This window comes from Saccopteryx bilineata, chromosome 5 (assembly GCF_036850765.1).
Source record: "Saccopteryx bilineata isolate mSacBil1 chromosome 5, mSacBil1_pri_phased_curated, whole genome shotgun sequence".
NCBI lineage: Eukaryota > Metazoa > Chordata > Mammalia > Chiroptera > Emballonuridae > Saccopteryx > Saccopteryx bilineata.
Window position 1 is genome coordinate 43779428 of NC_089494.1, and position 16856 is coordinate 43796283.

The window sequence follows — 16856 nt, forward strand, 5'->3', positions numbered from 1 at the left end:
CATTTTGTCTGATATAAGTATTGCTACCCCAGCTTTTTTTTCATTTCCATTTGCGTGTAATATTTTTTTCCATCCTTTTATCTTCAGTCTGTGTGCATCTTTTGATTTAAGGTGTGTCTCTTGTAGACAGCATATGTATGGGTCCTGTTTTCTTATCCATGCAGCTACCCTATGTCTCTTGATCGGATCATTTAATCCATTAACATTTAAGGTTATTACTGATATGTAATTGTTTATTGCCATTTTTTTCTTTAAAACTGTTTTTCTCTTTTGCTGTATTCTTTTTTTCCTTTGATCTGTTTACAACAGGTCCCTTATCATTTCTTGCAGCCTTGGTTTGGTTGCAGTGAAATCCTTGAGTTTTTTTTGATCTGTAAAGCTTTTTATTTCTCCTTCAATTTTAAATGATAGCCTTGCTGGATAAAGTAGTCTTGGTTGTAGGTTCTTGTTCTGCATTACTTTGAATATTTCTTGCCATTCCCTTCTGGCCTCAAGTGTTTCTGTTGAGAAGTCAGAAGTCATCCTTATGGGGGCTCCTTTGTAGGTGATAGTCTTTTTTTCTCTAGCAGCTTTTAATATTTTCTCTTTATCATTTAACTTTGGTAATTTAATTATGATGTGTCTTGGTGTTGGTTTCTTTGGGTTTCTCCTTAATGGAGTTCTCTGTGCTTCCTGAACATGTGAAATGTTTTCCTGCCTTAATTGGGGGAAGTTTTCTGCTATAATATGTTTGAGCAAAGTCTCTATCCCTTGTTCTTTTTCTTCTTCTTCAGGAACCCCTATGATGCGGATGTTATTTCTCTTCATGTTGTCACAGAGCTCTCTTAGAGTTTCCTCAGACTTTTTGAGCCTCTTTTCTTTTTTCTGCTCTGCTTCCGTGCCTTTATTTATTGTGTCCTCTAACTCACTGATTCGATTCTCTGCTTCATCCATCTTGCTTTTAATTCCTTCCATTGTATTCTTTATTTCAGATATTGTATTTGTCATTTCTATCTGATTCTTTTTTATTATTTCAATGTCCTTTTTTATATTTGTTATCTCTTTATTTAGGTTTTCGTAATGGCCATCTATGGTGGTTCTAATATCTTTGAGCATCCTAACAATCGTTATTTTAAACTCTGCATCTGGTAATTTGGTTATATCTGATTCACTTAGGTCCTTTTCTGGGGATTTCTCTTGGTTTATTTGTTGTATTTCTCTGCCTCCGCATTATCTCTTCACGAGAGTGGCTGTGATCACGTGCTCGGGTGCACAAGGGTTGGTCGCTTTGGCCTTTGCCCCGCCCCCGTGTGTGACGTTATGTTCGGTCCTGAGGGCACTGGCGAGCACCTTTGCTCAGCTGTGGGTCTCCGCCTGTTTCCGAGCTTTCGCCCTGCCTTTGCAAGATGATCACACTCAAGGAACAGCTGCTAGCCTTGGCTCTACCGCCAGGCAGGGCTGCGTGCCCAAGCTCAGCTTCGTAGCGGAACTCCGCCCCTTCTGGGCTTTTGGCTCCACCCTCGCGGGAGGAGCCGGCTACCAAGTCAGACCGCAAACCTGGGTTGCACGAGTGGGGCAGGGATGTGCTCCTCTGCCCTTGCCCCGGGGCTGTTTTCTACCCTTTCTGGGTTTCCCGCCCTTCTCCCGGAGGCTGGATTACAGGCTGCCGGCAGCTGAGCTTGGCCGCTTTTGCACGCCCCCTTCTCCCTAGCTGGGCAAGATTGAGCTCACACCTGAGCCCACTGGTGGCCAGCCGGCTTCCGCCCCTACCAGCAGAACCGCGCTTTTGTCTCCCGCTGCCGCCCGCTCTCCGGTGCGCCCTCAGCCGCGTGGGTGGGGGTGTAGCAGCTCGGACCCTAAGACTCACTACTGTAGACCTGAAAGCTCCCTCCTTCTATGCGACTCTGCTCTGAATGCCGCGGGGGAGCTTGTTTGGCTGCTCTCCTGCTTCCCTTTGCTGGTATTGCTGTTTCCGGGGGAAATATTCACTTCAGCTTTGGGGAGTGCCTCGTCCCAGGGGTTAGGGTGGCTATCTCAAAATGTTTCTCCCTATGCCTCCTAGATTGCACTCTCTTCCTGTTACTGTGGTTCTCTCCCCTCTCCCTCCGTCCCCAGGAGCCCCGGGTGAGTGTTTGTGAGAGAGATGTTCTGCGAGGTCCCTTTAAGAAGGATCCTGGGTCTGAGAAATCAGACTCTCTCACAAACAGTATCCTGACTTGTTTCCAGCTAAATACTGTCCTTACGCTTCTTCTGGGCTCTGGGGCTGCAGGCTGGGGCTTTGTTCCTGGGGCTCAAGACCCTTTCCCTTCTGCTAAACTCACTTCCCGCCACGCGAGTCTCTCCCTGCTGCCGCTCGCTCCGAGAAGCTGGGAAGCCCTCTCCGCATTTCCGCTTTTCCTACCAGTCTCTGGGTGGCTTCTTCCAAAATATTATTATTTTGAATTAAGTAAAATTCACATTTTCAAGTGTAGACTATTAAAAACCATTTTAAGAAGAGTATAATTTATTTTTTATTAAGTAAAATAATTAAAAAAGAAATTAGGAAATCATGAACCTCTTTAGAGGACAGTGATAATGTTAGTGTTTCAGGACAGAAAGAAACATGAAATGGTGACTTTCTTAAAATAACTTCTTGGTTTATTGTCAAGTATTTGTTATGATATAATGAGAAGCAAATATACAAGAATAAAATTACTGTATTTATACCTGCATCACCAAATAAATCCCAGATATACCAAAATGCATTTGTAATCCCTCCAAAGGAAGCATAGTTCATATATTTTTTGTGTAGTTTGCATTTTTCTAATGACAGTTTGCCATGAATTTCTTTTTATATTAATAAATATATTTCTCATACACTATTTTTAACAAACACCTAGCATTGTTGTCCTGTCTATATAACCTCTACTCTTGAACATTTCAAATACTAATTTTCCACTATATCTAAACCACTTTAACCTTCACCCAAGTGATTCTGTTCTTATACTTGTCTTTGTTTTTTGGGCTCAAGTCCTAGATTTCAAATTGTCCTACTCAAGACACATATAGTCTTAAAGCTGTTTATATGCATTAATCGCTTGCCCTTCAGACATTTTTTTTTCCTTTTGCCAACTTCTATTGACATCAGTAGTATCTTAGAGTGTCTAATAGTGACTTCCTTAATCTCATTTCTGGCTCAAAATGCAAACTTTTAAGTCGTTCTCAAAATTGGGATATGTCACAATTTTTTTTTCTGTTTGAAAGGCATTAGGTGAGGTCCTTACTAAAGAAAAATAAGTTGGATTAAAGATGTAATAATTTAGGTTCTTTTCTGTCTTATATTTTCTACATATCTGAAGATACAGGTCTTGGAGTTAGCTATATCGTGACACACTAAGGGCATATATAATAGTGTATGGGGACTCAATATTGTAAGTTCAGAAATGCCACCTGACTTACAGAAGCATGCCATTGTCTTTTAGGGTACCAGTTCTGGAGTTACACTGCCCAGTTAAGCTGTTACCTGCCCTTACTATTGTGTGATGTTGGGCCACACAAAGAGGGTCCCTTCTTTGAAAGGTGGTTGTGAGGGTAAATGAGATAGTGCAGGTAAAAGGGTATTGCCTAGTGCCTACCAAATGGAGAATTTCCATAAAATAGTAACTGTAATTATTTTATCTACAATATTTGGAAGATAGCTTCCTAAAATACAGGCTTATTATTTGATAGGTATGTTCAGTAAATGGTTTTATTTATTTCAGAATGCGTTATACTACTAAAGGGGGTCACACAAAAACATTAAATTGATGTTCAGTTGAGGAATACTTCATGAAATACATATCTAAACAACCTCTGTTTCATTAACATTGAAACAATTCGATAAAAAAATGGTGTCATTTTGGAATAGGTCATATAAAAAGAGTGCGTTGTTTGACATTACAACATCAATTAGATTTCATATGAATATTTAAAGGATTTTGTTAGTAATTCATGTGATAAAATCCAAAAGCAGTCTTTTTAATAAATGAAAAGATTCCAGGTCAAATCTCTTCACAATATTCATACATATTTTCTTGTCTTAAGTTAACATGAGATAAGTCAAGGTTATAATTTTACCTATAACCAACTTAAAGAAATAAGACAGGTAAAACAAAAGAACTGCCTTTCAGAACACAAATATAGAATTAAACTGTCAAGATTTGAAATGTTCAATAAACTATGTGTAGTATAAGATTTAAAAAATTCAAATAATTTCATTTTAATATGATATCAAATAAATGTATTGGCCAGAAAATTGTGACAATTAATTGCAGAACAGCTGAATTTTAATGAAAGGCTCTAAGAAAAAAATGAATGGGCTGTTTGCTTTTAAATCATTTATACTTGAATAATTTATATTATCTTTAATTCATCCAGTTAAATTATCCACAATGAATACAGTATGAATAGAAGAGATTTTAAATTGTCAGGTTTTTGCATTAAAATGTTTGCCAATAACCACTTTCTGTTCTTCTATTACTATTTTAATAGTTTTGTAGTGGAGTATCAGTTAGAAAACTTAGCTAAAGTACACGATATAATGAGTTTGGAGGGTTATAAATATTTGACCTATATTTTCAGATATTAAGAATAAATCTCTATGTAGGTAGGTTACATGTTCACTCAAATAAAACTAACCTAACTGGAAATTATTCTGATATTCTCCCACACTATTCTTCCCATTTCTGTGTTTAACAGCATTCTTCAGTTTTTTATGCCAAAATTTTTGGAGTATTGCCCAAATCCCTGAACTTCTTTTTTCTCAAACTTCACATCTTACCATCAATAAGTGTTGTCAAAAGCTACCTATGAAATATACCCAGTATGTTTTTCACCAGTGCTTACTGCTACCACCCTTACCCATGTCACTGTCATTTTCAGTCTCTCTCTCTGTTCCTTCTTTCTCCTCTCTTCTCTGTCTCTATGATTATTAGCTTCTTAATGTTTTCCCTGCTTTAGTGTTTGCTTTCCTATAGCCACTTTCCAATAAAGCAGCCAGAATGATCATTTATAAATAAAAGTCAAAACGTATCACTCTACTTGAAACTCCCAATAGGTTTCCATTTCATTCAGAGTAAAAACAAAAAGTCTTATAATGAACTTTATAGCAATATAATGATCTAACCTCTGCTACATCCTGATTTTATCTCTTACCATTTTCTTTTTTCCCCCTCTGTTCTTTTCTCAAACACAAGTGTGCTCTCACCTCAAAACTACTGCAACTCGGCTTATAAAGCAAAGGCATACATTTCTCATATTCCTTCTTTTCCTCTCACCAACCCCCCCCCCAAAAAAAACCTGGAATCCAACTCTAAGTACTAACAGACTGACTTACCGTGCAAAATAATTTATGATTTATACAACACTGTAGTGCATGTTTTACTTGAACTATTGAAAGCAGACCTACCAATTGCCTTCGACGCTTCTATATCATTAAGATCAGATACTGAGTCAGAAGTAGGGTTTTGTTAAATACACAATTGGAAAAAGAACCAGACAATGTACAAAGGTTGAAGCTGACTCCTTATGGAACTAGAAGATTGCTGCAGTTCTGAAATAGAAGCAAGACAGAGACCAATTATTCAAGAAATAATTAGGACACATGTCTGAAGGGAAATCCAAAACCAAAAGGTCCATTCACCGGCCAAGATCCATGCGTAAGTGGGACAGAATGTGGGAGGAAAGCTAATAATCATGTCATTGATCAATATACTTATGACTAGTCAGTTGGGGCAGGTAAATGGGCATAGGAAAAGAAAATAATAGATAACAATTGTACCTATTCAGGGATACAGCTGTTCAGAAGAAATAATATTTCTTAGGATCAAAAATAGCCATCAGAAAACAGAGTTTTAGGAAAAGATAAGACCATATTCAATAAGAAATTGTGATGTAAGGTAAAAATATGGTTAATAGGAGAATAAAATTCAGTTTCTGACCTTCTGGGCAGTGAGCTCCAATTCTGAACTAGTGATGTATCTCTATTCTCATTGCTTAGGTCTGGAAGTCATCCTAAGGTTTAGGGAAGAACTCAAGTAAACCCAACTGCAATGTTTCACATTACAAAATGCTGATACAGAAAAATGAGCTTCATTATAGTAATAAGCGAGAGGTTTCAATTTCCAATAGGCTAGTTAAGGAAAGCCTTATCGGAAAGGTAACATTAAAATGAAAACTTAAAGAACTGAGGGAGAGAGTGCCCTGGAGATATCTATGGGCAGAACATTCTAGACCTTATCAGAAGGATTTCAAGAAGGCTGGTGTCACAGGAGTGGAGAGAAGAAAGAGGGAGAGAAACATGGGAAATGAGATGGGAGTCAGGACACATACTGTGTATCCTGTAACATCACAGGGGTCAGGAACCTATGGCTCACAAGCCAGATGTGGCTCTTTTGATGGCTGCATCTGGCTCACAGACAAATCTTTAATAAAAAAATAATAATAACATTAAAAATATAAAACATTCTCATGTATTACAATCCATTCATTTCCTACTCCTCATGTTCATGGTTGCAGGTGGCTGGAGCCAATCACAGCTGTCCTCCAGGACAACACCAAATTTTTATTGGATAATACATAACATAGATGGGTCGTTGTATGGCTCTCATGGAAGTACATTTTAAAATATGTGGCGTTCATGGCTCTCTCAGCCAAAATGGTTCCCGACCCCTGATACACTATGGTGAGGACTTGGTAAGATAGAATGCCACTAATTGGTTTTTAATGGAAGAATATCTGATCTGTATACTGGTGATAAACTCAGAAGTATGACCTTAATTCCTGGACTAACCATTACAAAATGGCTAAATAAAAGCTAGAAGAAAAGAAAATTGAAGCTTGAATATTTTTTTTACTTTTTATAGGATAATGGTCTCTTACTACATGAGCTTCAACAATTTGTTCTGTGTTTCATAAACATCCCCCTGACATGCCATTATTATTAAACTCTCCAATTTCTTCTAATTTTTTAGATCAGTTGCCCTAAAGTTAAATTAAATTACCTTTATGGAGCTTTTGTATGCAGCAGGTACTATATATGCTATATGCTTTATATGCAGAAACTTATTTATGCTGCTCCAAAAATTAGGAGATATTTCAAAAATGAATATGAAGTGATAAAATATTCCCTAATTTTTGTGAGCAGTATATTTCTCTACAATTTACAATCGTCATCATTTTCATTTTATTAATAGGAAAACTGTAACGCAGAGAACTTTGGGATTCTGGAATATGTGCCTCACCTGGGATTGATATAATGCTAATTTTCATAGACCTGAGTTTCCTCTTTAAATTCCCTTAGGCTGACAAATATTTACTGAAGAGTGAGTGTATTTTTCATATTGGAATCAAGTTTTAAGCTAGAGAACAACATGCATCCTCAGATGTCTGTGACAGCCTGATGTACTGCTTGGGAAGCAGTATCATCCAGTGAGTCAGCACATGTGCATTTGAATCAAATAAGGGGTTTCTAACCAGGCTTTTCCACTTCCAAGCTCTGCACGACTTCCCAGTTCTTGGCTGTGGTTTCTTTGTAAACTATAATATATCTAAACTAAGATCCGCACAAATAAGATTTTAAGATCACATTTTAAAAGACAGTATACAAAATTAGGTGCAAAAGTGAATATTTATTTAGATGGAAAAAAGTAGCAAAATTCACATTTAAAATAGCTGACAATGCCACAAACATAACTCGAGAAAAACATTAGCGGTATTTTTGTTTCATGCTTAACAGTCAAAGTGGCATAACTAAAGACTCCTGGAAGTCCAGGGGTGAGGCAGGGGTTTCTGGACAATGATTTCCGTACAGCCCACTATTCCAGCACAACATCACTCACAAGATCAGTTTTTCCAGCCTTTAGGCCAGTCAAGAAATACTTTAAAGTGTGCACAGTGTACATTTTAAGTAAAAATAGTCTGCTCTTGGCTCTCTCTATATATATCATATCTGTTTAATTGAATTAAATTGGGAAGGCTGCATTTTGGTATGGAGTATGAAGAGACTGAATTAAAATTATTTTTGGCTACTTCAAGACAATTACTAACTTTCACAATAAAAATGTGAACAGGACCATAATCCATTATTATTAGGCTAATATTTCTTTTTTCTATGAGCGTTTATTAGTGACTTCTGGTCATAATATAGACTAGTGTATATATAAATATTTTGTAATACACTTGAGTAATAATTTAAAAATTGTTTGAAAAACAAAAAGTGGTCTACTTTTTTATTAATTAAATTGTATTTATTTTGAAGCACTGGAGTAAAAGTAATTCAGTTGTTATCACATGGTGTGGGAAGGCATATGCATGGTAGTAGACCTTATCTAAGCTTGATGTGTACTTGCTGACTCACACTTGAAAAACTCATTAAATATTTTTGTAACATAGGTTTCACTGATATATAAAGAGCCAATGGGATTACATCTACCTAAATGAATTGGGAAAAATAAATTTCAAAATGGACATACATGTCTGTGTGCCTTTAGTGCACGAATCTGTGTAGTAGCAGCATTGTCTAAGGCATGTGATTCTACATGCCAAACTGAAAAAATCAAATCAAAACCATCTTTTCCTAAACAGCCTTTGAAGCTACCAGTAACTAATTTGATATAGTTGTTAAAAAACTGAGGCCAGTCTCTCTTAGTTGTGGGGCCCTGTACCTGAGCCATCTGGAACCATCATATAATCTGGACAGTGTAAATTATGCTTACATAATTGTGATCAAGGAAATGCATTTTGGTCGGGCTCAAGGGTCTGGGAAAATAAAGCATTATCAATTCAAGAAACTTTGAAACACAATAGTAACCTGAGATATACGTGCAAAAATATCTGGTTTGAATAACAACATGGATGTGAAAGCTATCAGGGTCCATAATGTCCCAAGCTTCCCAAACAATTAGTTCATGGACTGTCTCCAAAGGATGAAACATAATTAGCTATTACTCAGATACTAAAAGAAATAATAATAAATAAAAAGGCTTTTGATTACTAAAAAATCCAATTTAATTATGAACATCACTCAGGACTTTCAGGGCTAGTTTCTAGGAAAACGTGGAAGAAGGGAAAGAAAAATAAGAAAAGTCTATATTGACTCCCCCTCCATTTTCAGTATATGCCTTAGAGATGCTACCTGTTAATATTTGAGAACATTAACCAACTGCTAATAAACCAACTGGTTTCTATAGTGGAAATAATCCAAATAATTTAAAATAATTCCTTTTGAATAACTAAAGTGAATGATATTTTACCAACTTTTTCTCAATATTTACTCAGATACATATAATGAATTATGATGATCAGCTGTCAGAGACATACTTTTAGAGATTCTATTCTGCTCTCCTTCACAGGATTGCCATTTACCCAGAAGAAAAAGTCTTCAGGAACTGCAGTTTCATGAACTGGCAAATTAGCTAGTTTGTCTCTCTTTCAAACTTGACTTGAATCATCCCATTGAGAGAAGAGCTACAGACTGCTCTTACCTCTGGTTTAGCTGCCTTGCTGTTCACAAAATTGGGAAACTTGGTAGAACCTTGATTCTCCCTTGTTTCTGAAGCTCTCCTATCTAATTAGGAATCATCTACAGGGAAACTTGATGTTTCCTTAAAGACTCGATTTTTTTAGAACTTTGCCTAGTGTCACTGTAACACTTGTTTTGTCAGACTAGAATTTTTACACCAAATTATCTTAATTCTGAATGGCAGGCAAATGAATACATTTGAAAACACTGATTTTATATTGACCAAAAATTTTAAAATTATGCATAAATAGAAAAAAGTTATTTCACACAGTGAGATCAGGGTTTCATTCAAATAAGATTTGGGTTGAGAGTATTTGCTTGGTAGAATATGATCTTTGATATTTCTCACTGGATAAAAAAATCACTTTTGTTTTTTAAATAATACATGTTAGTATTTTATTTTACTGTGCTATTATGGTTAAATTCAAGTTGTAGATTATTATTTTGGGTACCACTTCCTACCCTAAAGCATTATCAAATGATGATATATGCTATCAAATAGCAAGCACAGAATTATATACATTTCACTGTCTTTGGTTGAGGCAAGTGTAGTTGTCATTGGTCAAATGCATATGACATTTCTTTTCTTCATCTTTGCTTTCCTCAAAGCTTCTGTTTAAATACAGACTATTATTACCACTTTGGTAGTGTCTAAATGTGTTGCATGTGTAATCTACCTAGAAATCCAGCCTTGCACCTTCTTCACTTCTTTTAAAAGATTTTTAGGCTACATAAGTTCTAATGTGAACATGTGTCCTTCAATGAGAGATTTGAGCAATTCATTAAAAATAAATATGTGAGAACACTCAGAGATACTAGTAATGAAGGTCAAAGAACACCCTGTTAAGTAAAATTGAGATGTGATGACCTATAATTGTGTTACTCTTGCTCCATCACAGGGCAAAAAACTACTTAATATTGCAATGAAGATTTATCCAGTTTGGATAAATTAAGAATAAGCAATCAAATACTTATTTCTCAAAAGAAGGTGTGTAGGGTAGGTAAATTGAAGGTATCTGTTGTATCGTAAAATGGATTTTGAATGCTTCAGAGAATTATTGTCTAAATTGGCAGGTGATTGCTATCCATGCTAACAATATATCTGTTAGCATAATTCAAAGGGGACTATGTTAAAGAACATATGATTTCTATAAGCTTTGACTGAGTAGATAAAATTATATGATAATAAATTAAGAAACAAGCATGAATTACAAGTAAATCCACATAAATCTATTGTGAGATATCTTTACCTGCAATCCTTTGCAAAGTATGTTATGCACCATATGGCAAATATACTTATCATAAATAATTAAGGGGGCTTCTGACACGGAAAAAAGCACAGACAATATATACATACATTTTTATTAAGTGAGAGGTGGAGAGGCAGAGACAGATTCCTGCATGCTCCCCAACTGGGACCCACCCAGCAAGCACCCTACTAGTCTATGCTCTGCCCATCTGGGGCTGCTGCTCCATTGCTCAGCAACTGAGCTATTTTATTGCCTGAGGTGAGGCCACCCAGCCATCCTCAGTGCCCAGGGCCAACTTGCTTAAATCGTTTGAGCCATGGCTGCAGGAGAGGAATAGAGAGAAGAGAGGAGAGAGAGAGAGAGAGAGAGAGAGAGAGAGAGAGAGAGAAGGGTGAAGGGTGGAGAAGCAGATAGTCACTTCTCTTATACATCCTGACTGGGAACTGAACCTGGGACTTCCACATGCCAGGCTAATGCTCTACCACTTAGCCAACCGGCCAGGACCCAGGCAATATTTCTTTAAATAAACACTTAAGGTAAAGCCAACATCATTTTCTTAAATTGTTTAAAAACAAATGTATCTATAACTATTACATTTGAAAAATTTAACGTAGACACACATCCAATAATTCCTTATTAAATATAACATTTACATGTACAAATAAGAAACAATATTAAAAATTGACGCAAGGATATATTTGTGTTTTTTGAACACTTTTTAAAAACAAATATAAAGCTACATCTATATTTTAAAGTATATATATAATATATATTTATAACTTTAAAAATAATGAGTACATTTGCAAACTGAATTAAATTTATATAGAGGGTAAACTTGAAAGAAACCAGTCATGCAAGGAATATTTTCTCGTGTGCAGAAGGAGTATCTAATTTTTAAATGGCATAACAAAATCAGCTATTAGAATATTACTTCTTAAATTATTAACAAATTAATTTGTCTAATAAATACAGTCACTTTTCTATTGTTTTCTGTTAATGCTTCATCTACATTTATGAATATAAAATTTTTAACTTCAATCTCTGACTGTAGTTGAAAATCTTTGTGTAAAAAGTTCTAACTGTTATTTGGAATGAATAAGGCATAATTAATATTTCATTGATTTTCTTGTTAATGGATGACCAACTTACAGCCTAAGCAGAAGGAAAGTTAAGTGGTATCAACTGCTTTTTCTTTCAGAGGGGTAGAGCACCCAATCACATTCCATTTTCTATGTTCTGTGGAGCAGTATGTCAAAATCCCGTAATACCATTTCTCCTTATGAAAACCTCTTCTCAGTTTACTGGGTGAGAACAGAATACTAAACCATGACAAATGTCAGTGCAGATTTTAAGTTAGTCATATGACCTATGACTCTGATTCAACCTCAAATTATGGATTATGTCACAAACTATGAAGCATATTTATCTTCTACACATTTCATTTGCTTGTTGTGGTTTCTAAATATTTTGACAGTTGATTATTTATTTATTTTATGTTTAAAGTGAGTTACAAAGGCTTTTATTCCCAGAGTGCAGGAAGCACTAGGCTTGAATTAGAAGACCTAAATTAAATACTCTGATAATATCTAGCTTTGCCATTAGCTTATCACCAGTATCATGAAAAGTCTTTTGGTCTTTGCCTCTAACGTGAATTAGGTACAAGAGTCTCTATATTTCACTTGTGTTATTATTACTGTTCTTTGTCTTTGTTTTGGTTTTGGCTTTAGTATTTTTTCTGCTACAGGAAACATGTCTGGTTTATTGAGTTTCCTCATAACTTTATAATTTTAACAGTGCCTTCCCTGGCCGGTTGGCTCAGTGGTAGAGCATCGGCCTGGCGTGTAGAAGTCCCGGGTTCGATTCCTGGCCAGGGCACACAGAAGAAGCGCCCATCTGCTTCTCCACCCCTCCCCCTCTCCTTCCTCTCTGTCTCTCTCTTCCCCTCCTGCAGCCGAGGCTCCATTGGAGCAAAGATGGCCCGAGCGCTGGGGATGGCTCCTTGGCCTCTGCCCCAGGCACTAGAGTGGCTCTGGTCGCGGCAGAGCGACGCCTCGGAGGGCAGAGCGTCGCCCCCTGGTGGGCGTGCCGGGTGGATCCCGGTCAAGCACATGCGGGCGTCTGTCTGACTGTCTCTCCTGGTTTCTAGCTTCAGAAAAATACAAAAAACAAACAAACAAACAAAAAAACAGTGCCTTGAAAATAAAATTAGAACTGTGTGTGACCATATTTGGCATTTTAAAAATATATAGAATTTCTTTTCAAAGTAAGAAAGATAACTGTATTTTTTTTTCTTTACTGAATTTTATGATGTTGCAATTTCAAAACTTCCTTAAGGACTCACTACCATGTCTTAGCCTTAAGATAATACAAAGGATCAGAGAGGAAAGCATCCATCTAACTGGAAAGGTATATTTCCACCCATTTCTGTCCTTCATTGGATCAATATTCATGTCCTCCATTTATATTTACAAAATTTGTCATGGTCTTCAATAATATGATGCTGAAAAAAATTGAATTATATTCCTCTCTAAGCTGTTAATTAAAAGTTAAAGTTGATCATTAAAGGCTTTGCAAAGCTCAGTGGTAAATAACGCAGCAAGTTCTGAGCCTAAATAAGAAACTAACTGGGTAATCAATTCTACTGCTAAGATTTTTACTGTAAAATATTGATAAGCGAGAGTGACGTCACGGAAATGGCGCCGTGAACAGCGCGTCCGACAGCTCTCCCCTAAATCACAACAAATTTATCAACTAGAAACAGAAAAATTTATCCTCGGAGCATTCCAGAGTTCCACACAAACTGATAGCGAAAGGACTGTTATCACTTGAATCTGAGAGACGAGGGTGTGGAGGAATCGACCACAGGGACGTTCTTTCAAACCTCAAGGAAGTGCGCCTGTGGTGAGTCAGCCCATATACTTGGGAACCGCGAGCCGCTGCGAGCTGCCGCCGCGAGCCGCCGCGAGCCCCCGTGAGCCGCTGCCACGAGCAGCCGCCACAAGCCGCCACCGCGAGCCACCTCGAGCAGCCGCGCGCGAGCCCGGTCCGGTTGAGCACCGCTGACGTTCCCAGCGGCCCGCACACAGCGAGTGGGGGTCGCCGGCCACCGGTGCCCGGAGCGCCCCATTCGCGCGCGTGCCTTGGGCATTCCACGCGCCCAGGGCGCCCTGCTGGCCCGCACACCCAGGGGGCTCCATTATCCTGCGCCTGGTGCGGTCCAGCCGCCAGCGGCGGGGCGAGCGGGAGAGGCTTGGGAGATTCTCTCCATGGGCGGGGCACCTCACCCAGCCATTCAAGCTAACAATCAAGCGTTGGGGGAAGGGCGTGCGCAGGCAGCCTAAAATACCTTCGGAAGCACAGCTGCGACCCAATCACTGAAATTAGCTTAACCCATGAAATCTGCGCACCCTCGGTTCTAATTGATAAGATCTCTCTCAGTTCAGCGATCCAAGACAAGAGGCGTGATATTTTTTAGTGCCTCTCGCTAAAGGGGCGGGGGCAACTTCTGATTGATAGAGCCTCCATATTCAGGGATAAACGCTAACAAGAAGGACTTGGCAGATAATAAGGTCTATACTACACTAGTCGCAAGCAGAGACTAGTGCCTCTTCTTCCCTGCAAAAACAGGCTACAAAGTGTGGAAAGCCTGGGTTGAGAGGTCGAACTAAATGATAGGTGCTGAACAGTCACCTTGACAACAATTGACTCCCACCCCCGCCTGATTACACTGGAGGCCCTGACTCTCAGAGCCTTTCCCAAAGCCTTGCACTGAGTGGGGATTTCCCAGCTCTTTGAGCCTCTTACTCCCCAGGCAGAAGCAGTTGCAGCCTTATAGCTGGATCACCAGGCTGCTAATTCAGAAAGGGGGGACTAGGAGAGAGAATCTAGGAAAGCAAACTCTCTCATCGTTGGACCCTGCAAACGCCAACAAGCCTTTACTTCCAGCAAGACTAAAGCCAATTATATGACATTGCCATAGAATCCCATCAACTGCAAATCCCTACCTAAGAGTGACACAGGGGCAGAGCCTGGGGTACAGAGTCACCGACCAGGAAGAGGGAGAGGAAAGAAAAAGGAAGAAGTTAACCTCTCAAAATCAAGAAAAACCCACAGACTTTACAACTTGATCCACTAATTTTTTTTTTGTTGTTGTTGTTGTTGTTTGTTTCTTCTATCTTATTACCTTTATTTCCTCCACCTCGGTCCTTCTTTTCTCTGCCCATCTTATGCTTCCCCTTTCTTGAACTACACTACCCATGAGTGTTGCATTTTATTTTTCTTCTTCATCCTCACCCTCCTTTAGGGTTATACTCCAAAACACTTAACTCTCACTCTCTCCTCTTTTGTTTTTTGTTTTTTTTGTCTTGCTTTATTTTGTTTTTTTTCTCTTCCTATGTTATTTCTTCCTTCGTTTTTCTCTTTTTCTTATTTTTTTCCTTTCTATTCGTTTTTTCTTTTCTCATTTTACTTTGCTCCCATATAATCCTCAATCACGAACAAATTAGTTAATTTGGGACTCAAGGCTTTTTTTTGGCTTTATTTCTCTTTTTTGCTTTTGTTTTTATTTTTTTTTTCTTGTTTGTTTATTTTTGTGGCATTTTGGGTCCTCCCAACCCAAGGTCTCCATTGTATTTAGTCTTCGCTCCACTTAATACAACAGATTTTTACTTATTATTTTTATTTTTTCTTCTTTATTATTCTTTTTTGGTCCTTTTTTCTGGTTCCCTCTTATCCCTCTCATTATATCTCTTAGTTGACCATCACTTACAAGCAAATCATCTTATGCTTGTCTAAGATTTTCTTCCCCTTTTTTTTTTTTTTTTGCATTTAGTAGGTCCCTACTCCCTTTTTTTTTGCCCCTTGAACTCTTCACCCCAAATCAGGCCCTCCATTATAGGCACGATATTTCCCTGAGGAGGGGAGAGGAGGGAAAGAGAAGAGAGAAAAAAAGGGGGAAATAATAAATTATTACTGTTTTTTTTTTGTGGGGGTGTTTTACCTTTTTTTTTTTTTTTACTTTTTACTCTTTATTAATTCTAATTAGTGCTATCAATAAGACCACCCTCAGATGCCGATAAGAAAGAGGAAATCGAATATTATGGATACAAAAGAAAGAGAGGTAACACAAATAGATGTGGAAAAATCTATGGAGAAAAGACTTAACATATTGGAAGCCTTGGAGCTAAATGACAGAGAATTTAAAATAGAAATCTTAAAAATACTCAGAGATATACAAGAAAACACAGAAAGGCAATATAGGGAGATCAGAAAACAACTCAATGAACACAAAGAATATATTACCAAGGAAATTGAAACTATAAAAACAAATCAAACAGAAATGAAAAACTCAATTCACGAGCTGAAAAACGAGGTAACAAGCTTAGCTAACAGAACAGCCCAGATTGAAGATAGGATTAGTGAAATAGAAGACAAACAACTTGAGGCACAACAGAGAGAAGAAGAAAGAGACTCAAAAATAATAAAAAACGAGAAAGCCCTACAGGAATTGTCTGACTCCATCAGAAAGAATAACATAAGAATAATAGGTATATCAGAGGGAGAAGAGAAAGAAAATGGAATGGAGAATATACTCAAACAAATAATAGACGAGAACTTCCCAAGCCTGTGGAAGGAACTAAAGCCTCAAATTCAAGAAGCAAACAGAACACCAAGTTTTCTTAACCCCAACAAACCCACTCCAAGGCACATCATAATAAAGATGACACAAACCAATGACAAAGAAAAAATTCTCAAGGCAGCCAGGGAAAAGAAGAGTACAACATATAAAGGAAGGCCTATTAGATTATCATCAGATTTCTCAGCAGAAACTCTACAAGCTAGAAGAGAGTGGACCCCAATATTTAAAGCCCTGAAAGAGAGGAACTTTCAGCCAAGAATACTATACCCATCAAAGCTATCCTTCAAGTATGAAGGAGATATAAAAACATTCACAAATACAGAAAAGATGAGAGAATTTATCAACAGAAAGCCCCCACTCCAGGAAATACTAAAGGGGGTTTTCCAACCAGATTCAAAGAACAAAAGAAAACAACACCACAAGTAACAGCTCCACCAAGAACACAATAAAA

General features: G+C 37.7%; 1 protein-coding gene and 1 pseudogene across 1 annotated transcript in view; one reads left to right on the forward strand and one right to left on the reverse strand.

Moving 5' to 3' along the window:
- Window positions 1-2365, reverse strand: part of LOC136337921 (nucleophosmin-like) — a 31920-nt pseudogene extending 29555 nt beyond the window's left edge.
- The window catches only part of TMEFF2 (transmembrane protein with EGF like and two follistatin like domains 2), a 269416-nt gene that overhangs the window by 94698 nt on the left and 157862 nt on the right, over window positions 1-16856 (forward strand). The gene's annotated exons all lie outside the window — the stretch shown is intronic.